This window comes from Sus scrofa, chromosome 7, assembly GCF_000003025.6.
Source record: "Sus scrofa isolate TJ Tabasco breed Duroc chromosome 7, Sscrofa11.1, whole genome shotgun sequence".
Classification (NCBI taxonomy): Eukaryota; Metazoa; Chordata; class Mammalia; order Artiodactyla; family Suidae; genus Sus; species Sus scrofa.
The window spans coordinates 31,304,910-31,312,351 of record NC_010449.5 but is presented as its reverse complement, the minus strand read 5'-3'; the positions used below and the strand labels follow the sequence as shown (position 1 = coordinate 31,312,351).

The 7,442-nt window shown below is 49.1% G+C and overlaps 1 long non-coding RNA gene across 1 annotated transcript; it reads right to left on the bottom strand.

Annotated features, from left to right (window-relative positions):
• Nucleotides 2,254–6,878, bottom strand: LOC110261706. The gene is made up of 3 exons (XR_002346170.1): nucleotides 6,774–6,878; nucleotides 2,583–2,715; nucleotides 2,254–2,346 (listed from the first exon to the last, which is right to left on the bottom strand). It is a non-coding gene; the product is annotated as an uncharacterized LOC110261706 (long non-coding RNA).

The following is a 7,442-nucleotide window of genomic DNA, read 5'->3' as shown; positions in this document are numbered from 1 at the left end:
ACTGCTGTAGTACAGGTTCAATCCCTGGCCCCAGAACTTCCATATGCTGCAGGAACGTCCCCCCAAAAAAAGACAGTTGCCCTCATTACCTCATTGTTGCTGATACTCAAGAGAGGAGAGACAGACAACAAAATAAGTAAACAATAGAATGTTTGTGGGACGTGCTTTCAAGAAACATACCGCAGATGGAGTTCCCGTCATGGCGCAGTGGTTAACGAATCCGACTAGGAACCATGAGGTTGCGGGTTTGGTCCTGCTTGCTCAGTGGTTAAGATCAGCGTTGCGTGAGCTGTGGGTAGGTTGCAGACGTGGCTCGGATCCTGCGTTGCTGTGGCTCTGGCGTAGGCGGTGGCTACAGCTCCGATTCGACCCTAGCCTGGAACTCCATATGCGTGGAGGCCAAGAAATAGCAAAAAGACAAAAAAAAAAAAAAAAAAAAAAAAAAAAAAAAAAAAAAGAAACATACCGCAGAGAAGGAGACAGAATGAGGTAGTTTTAAATAGGTTGTCGGAGTTCCCGTCATGGCTCGGTGGTTAACGAATCTGACTAGGAACCATGAGGTTGTGGTTTCCATCCCTGGCCCCACTCAGTGGGTTAAGCTTCTGGTGTTGCCATGAGCTGTGGTATGGGTTGCAGACACGCCTTGGATCCCGTGTTGCTGTGGCTGTGGCTCAGGCCAGCTGCTGCAGCTCCAATTGGACCCATAGCCTAGGAACCTCCATATGCCATGGGTGCGTCCCTAGAAAAGACAAAAAGACCAAATAAATAAATAAATAAATAGGTTGTCAGGCAAGAGGAACCTGAAGCAGATAAGGGAGCGGGCCAGGGAGAGGTCTATGAGGAGAGCATCTCAGGCAGAGGGAACAGCAAATGCGAAGACTCTGGGCAGAAGCACGCCTGGAGCAGAATGGACTTGCTGGGCAGTCATAGAAGATGAGATCAGAGAGTTAACCAGGTCAGATCCTGTGAGGCCTTGAGGTCACAGAGAGGAATTTGCCTTTCACCCTGAATAGAATAGAAAAATAAGCCATAGGCATATTTCGAGCTGGATCTGATATCCATTAGAGCCAAAATTGTTATTTTTTCCAAAATGACTTCAAGGGAGCTAATGGAAAAGACTAAGGAGTCTTTCTTAGATAGTACCTGCTTTGCAAAGGCCAAAATAGCAGGAAAGAAGTTTCTTCCAGGCACCACTATCTCAAGTTACCAGTTCTAAGTTCATAGGAGATGTTTTTGTTTTTGTTTTGTTTTTTCTAGGGCCGCACCCGCAGCATATGGAGGTTCCCAGGCTAGGGGTCTAATCGGAGCTGTAGACACCGGCCTACGCCACAGCAACACGGGATCTGAGCCACGTCTGCAACCTACACCACAGCTCACGGCAACACCGGACCCTTAACCCACTGAGCAAGGCCAGGGATCGAACCCGCAACCTCATGGTTCCTAGTCGGATTCATTAACCACTGAGCCACGATGGGAACTCCTGTTTTTGGTTTTCAGATGATCAAATGCTGGTCTTCAAATGATGTTGGGGGTGGGGGGAGGGGTAGGGAGGAGAAGCCCTGACAAGTAGTGGGCAAGGCCACTAAACAGTCTTCAATGTCCTGCCCATCCTCAACTACCAGCTTTACCCTGTGGTGGCTCTGGTTCCTACCCACCAAGGTCTGCATTCTAGCCAACAGGAAAGAGAATAGGGAGCAAAGTTCTAAGAACTTCAAGAACCCTGGAGACCCTCTCCTAGGATCCCTGATATTAGTACTTTTAGAATACCTACGATGTTATTTCCCCTTTCCTTTCTCTTTCTCTTATGAGCATAAAGTGAAGTTTTCCAAAGTCTCGGTGATGGGTGATATTGCATCAGATTAAGTACAGAAGTAACCCTTGGTTGCAATGGGGGCGCAGGTGTGCCTGGGCTATAAGTAGACACTCTTCAGACACCAGCAGTGATGGCGTAGGTTGCATTTTATTGGCTTTCTTTCCGAATCCTTCTACAAAAGAGCCAAGTTTAAAACCAAGTCCCTGGCCAAGGGGGTGAGAACCTTTCCTCTTTCTCCAGAGCCCAATGACTCCCCATCTTCCCCAACTGTGTCACTGCTTCGGTTCATGGGGGTGGAGGGCTTGCTACTTTCATCCCCACCACGCCCCCAAAGGGAAAAGACCTACCACCAAGCAACCCCTGCCCCTCACCCCATCCCCCCCACATTGATCCTGGTTACGAGAGGCAGTGGTAAGAACTGTGGGATCCGGTAGGAGGTCTGAACCCCAGAAGGCCACAGTCAGGGCACAGTTCATGAAGAACACTTCCTCCTCTGGCTTGGTGACCCCTAGGAATGCTGTTGTGACCACCATCTGGGGGTAGAAGAGAAATCAGTGAAAGCCCATCAGCTTCAACCCCAGTTGTTCCCAGGTACAAGGAAATCATAAGGTTCGGCAGGTTGTACATAGTACAAAAGCACCACATCTAAGCAGGTACCATTCATGTCATAGACATCACACGTGGCTTTTACATTTATCACAGACATTGATCATAAGCCACGACCGGCATCCTCCCCCACCCCATATGCCAGCTGTTAGCACTTACTCACAGAGGCCAGCTGCATACTCAGGCCAGGGAGGATCTGAGGTGGGGGCCCTGTCTGGGAGCTGGTGCAGGTAAATGCAGTCAGACCTGAAGGGGCAGCAGCCATTCCCCCGCCTGAAGAACGGCATCGGATCTAGCTATGAAGGTTCACAAAGAGAGAAGACCATCACTTCAAGCCCAGTTGCCCCAGGAATAAGGGGCACTCAAGACTGACATGTAAGATTGGGTGGATTGTACACCGCACAAAGGCACCACATCCTCTGCTCCACTGGCATCATAGACAAGTGTAGATGTTATGTTTGTTACAACTATTTCCCAGCAGATGGCAGTAAAGTTAAGGGGTACCTTTCTCTTAATTTCTGAGACATTTCTTTTTGGGCCAGCAATGACTCTGGGAATCTCCTTTCCTTTCTTTCTTTCTTTTTTTTTTTTTTTTTTAAAGGTCTGCAGGTGTGACATATGGAAACTCCCAGGCTAGGGGTTGAATCAGAACTACAGCCACCAGCCTACTGAGCAGGGCCAGGGATCGGACCTGCAACCTCATGGATACTAGTCAGGTTTGCTTCCACTGAGCCACAACGGGAACTCCCTCTTTTTTTTTTTTTTTTTTTTTTTTTTGAGCTAAGTTTCCATACTGCTATCTAGCAGATAACCCTTCAATGCGTCTCTGTAACAAGTCAGACCAATGCCCTGTTCTGAGGGGTGGTCTTATAATTTGGTAATTGCTAGTTAATGAAATTAAGAAGTTTCCCACTTCAGGAGTTCCTGTTGTAGTTCAGCGGAAACAAATCCCAATAGGAACCATGAGGCTGTGGGTTCAATCCCTGGCCTTGCTCAGTGGGTTAAGGATCTGGCATTGCCTTGAGCTGTGGTGTAGGTTGTAGATGTGGCTCGGATCTGGTGTTGCTGTGGCTGTGGCCGGCAGCTGCAGCTCTGATTAGACCCCTAGCCTGGGAACCTCCATATGCCATGGGTGTGGCCTTAAAAAGACAAAAAAAAAAAAAGTTTCCCACTTCTGAGATTTCAAATTTCACTCTGCGAAAGGGCAGATACAGGAAGGGTTTGTGGGCAACCTATGATCCGCTTAAACAGGAACAGCTTTTTGTTGCCCAGAAAGACAGATGAGAGGGAGAAAAAGATAATGCGCATATTTATAGCCTTTTCACTGCATCATCCACTCTCTGCTTGACTCCAATACAGTTCAGTCTCTCCCACTTCCTGCAGTTGCAGCGTGAATGCAGGATCCCACTGACCGCCAAACTGGAAGCCTGGGAATCCCTCTAAATGGCTGTGATCTGAGACAGGCACTTGCCATCTGCCTCTGCACAGACTGAATCATGAGCCACTGCAGCTGCTGACCCTCAACACCCCCGGAAAGGAGCTTAGGCTGGAGATCAGGGGTGCGGCTCTCTGTGCTCTGGGAAAATGGGCAGAACAGTCTTCAGAGAGATATTTTCAGGAGATTGTATGAGCTATTTCTTTCATAGTAGAATTTTTCAGGATTTTATGAGACTAGTTCTTGCATCTCCTCATAGCTAGAAAAGCACTAAAATCCTTCATGGTGGCGTCTGCTCCTTGGGACTAGCAGTAACCTTCACGAGACCGGCAGCAACCTTCTGTAAAACATGTGTTGGTGGCATGTACCTGTCTCTCCAATAGTGACTTCCGAGCCAGCAACCTTCTGTAAAACGTGTGTTGGTGGCATGTATCTCCCCTGTCATCAAAATCACAGATATAGTGACCTTCCCCCTCTACTTCTCTGGAGCAGTTCCTCAGAGCCATTTGAAATGCTGCCTCCTGGGCTATAGTCCTCATTTTGTCCCCAATAAAACTTAACTCTCAACTATTAGATTGTACATATGTATTTAGGTTAGCATGGCTGTCCCTTCCTCTTCCTCCTTCTACCACTTGATCATCAGGAACCCTTCCATCCAGCCTACAAAACCTTGCACTCAACCTGTCCAAATTCTCCATCAATCTCCCTGACCCAGCTCTCACGTGACAGGACCAGTTCTGTGGCCACCTATGCTGGAAACATTAATCATCTCTTTTTTTTTTTTGCTTTTTAGGGCCGCACCTGCAGCATATGGAGGTTCCCAGGCTAGGGGTCCAATCGGAGCTACAGCTGCTGGCCTACACACAGCCATGGCAATGCAGGATCCAAGCTGCATCTGCAACCTACACCACAGCTCACGGCAATGCCAGATCCTTAACCCACTGAGCGAGGCCAGGGATCGAACCCGCAACCTTATGGTTCCTAGTCGGATTCGTTTCCACTGCATCACAATGGGAACTCCCAACATTAATCATCTTAAATTTGTCTTTCAGGAGTTGCCCTCCTGGCTCAGAGGAAGCAAATCTGACTAGTATCCATGAGGAGGTGGGTTTGATAACTGGCCTCGGTCAGTGGGTTAACGATCTGGCATTGCTGTGAGCTCGGTGTAGGTCACAGATGCAACTCGGATCCTGACTGACTGTGGCTGTGGCGTAGGCCAGTGGTTTCAGTTCCAACTGGACTCTTAGCCTTGGAACCTCCATATGCTGTGCGTGCGGCCCTAAAAAGACAAAAAAAAAAAAATTTGCCTTTCAACCTTACGGCCAACTGCCTACCCAGGTCTGGCCCTTCTTCCTCTCAGGTCATTCTATTACACACTAGGTATCAGACTGCCTGGGTTCAAACTCCACTTCATCGCTTATTCCCCATCCACCATGCGTCAGTTTCTCCTTCTGCAGTGTAAGAATAGTAAGGGTCCCTACTTTACGGAATTTGTGACCTGCAGAGTCTGTCATACATAATAAACCTTTCATGACGTTGTCTCCCATCATACTGGCACTTGGGTGCTCCCCTCCCCTTGATGACTTCTAAAGACTCCCAAGACATGCAGCTGCAGGATCTCCCCACTTTGACCTCTCTGCCCGGAGTGCTTCCTTTTTTCTCCTTTGAGGAGCCCTTATTCCTCCTCCAACACCCAGCTCAAACACTTCCCCCTCTGTGAGACTCACCCAAGTTTTTTGTTTGTTTGTTTTTTGTTTTTTTTCCAGCTGCACCTGCAGCATACAGAAGTTCCCCAGCCAGGGATCGAATCTGAGCTGCAGCCGCAGCAATGCCAGATCCTTAATCCACTGCACTGGGTCGGGGATTGAAACTGCACCACCGCAGAGACAATGCCAGATCTTTAACCTGCTGCACCACAGTGGGAACTCCTTGAGTTTTGTTTTCAGTAACTTTGTTGAGGCAACTATTAACAATTCACAGGGAAAATCCAGGTGTCCTCCCAACAATGGGGAATGTCTCCCAGATAGAGATGAGACCTTTTTATCCTACCTTTATCCAACCATACTGTGCATATGTCAAGTGTAATAAACCTTTGCAGGAGTTCTCCAGTGTTGTCACTGCTGCGGTGTGGGTTTGATCCTTGGCCTGGGAACTTCCACATGCTCCATCTGTGGCTAAAATTTTTTTTAAGTAAAAAAAATAAAATAAACCCTTTGGAAAGGCAGAATATAAGCACTTGGAATTGTAGATAATTCCAAATTTGGAGTAAAAGCTTACCTTCTCCAAGCAATTAAAACCTACTCAACTTTCCTGCTTCTCCAAGTGGCTGCCTATCAGTCTCCTCAGAGACTGAATGTTTTCAAAGATCAGTTAAGGGAGTTCCCATTGTGGATCAGTGGTTAAGAACCCTACTAGTATTCATGAGGACAAGGGTTCCATCCCAGGCCTCGCCCAGTGGGTTAAGGATCTGGCTTTGCTGGGGCTGTGGTGTAGGCCGACAGCTGCAGCTCTGATTCAACCCCTAGCCTGGGAACCTCCATACGCCGCAGGTGTGGCCCTAAAAAAAAAAAAAAAAAAAAGATCATTTAAGCAAACAACAGGTATTCATACTTATTCGCTTTCCTGCCTAAAAAATAAATCAGAAATAAAAGCCAAGCAGGGCTTCCCATCGTGCCGAAAGCTTCCCTGCATGTGTCCTGAGCCAGGCTAGGAGAGAAACTTGGCCTTGACTTTCTCAGTCACTCAATATTATTTGCTGGGCTTTGTGAAACCAAGGGAACAGCTCACACCCTCACCTGCCATCTCTATCACTCTGCACTTCCAGGATGGGGGGATCCCAGGCTGTGAACCACAGCTGACCAGGAATGCATCACAGGCTATCTTTCCTAACCCGAGTCCTGTTCCCCCTGCCAGGCTCACCTGGTCTGAGCCTTGAAGTTCCTGATGAGTTGCTCCTTCTCAGGCCCCTCGCTCACCCAGAACTTGCAGGGGATGAGGTAGCTGGAATGAACATGGCACTGGGGACAGGTCCTGCGGGGTAGGGGTGGGGTGGGAGGTGGGAGAAGAGGAGTCACAAGCCCATTGGCCTGCCTCCAAGCCCACACCTCTCTGGGGCCTTTTCCTCCCTCCCTGCGGGCAGGGACACTGACTTGATGACCTCCACAGGGAGTCCCTTCGGTTCTTCTGCCAGGTCCGCAGGCAGCCCAGGCAGCGGGCGTGACTGCAGTTGGGCAGGATGCGGAAGATCCGCTCAGCCTCGGGCTTGTCCCATACCTTGTCCATGCAGATGCCACACATGGTGTCATGACTGTCCTGCTCCCTCTGCAGCCATGGGCTGGGTCAGAGACACTCACCCCAACACACACACACTGCCACCCGACAGCCCTCCTCCCGCAGCTCTGGGCATCCCAGAGGTCCAGCATGGCATCCTCCACATCTTCCCCTCCACTCCCTGCTCCATCTCAAGGTCCAGGCTCTGAAGTGGGGTGGGGAGCTCCCGGAGAGGGACTGACTGAAGCTGAGACTTCTGGAAGTAGCTATGATCACTGTCGGCAGCTGCTGGGGAATACTGGGTCCGTTCATTCATTT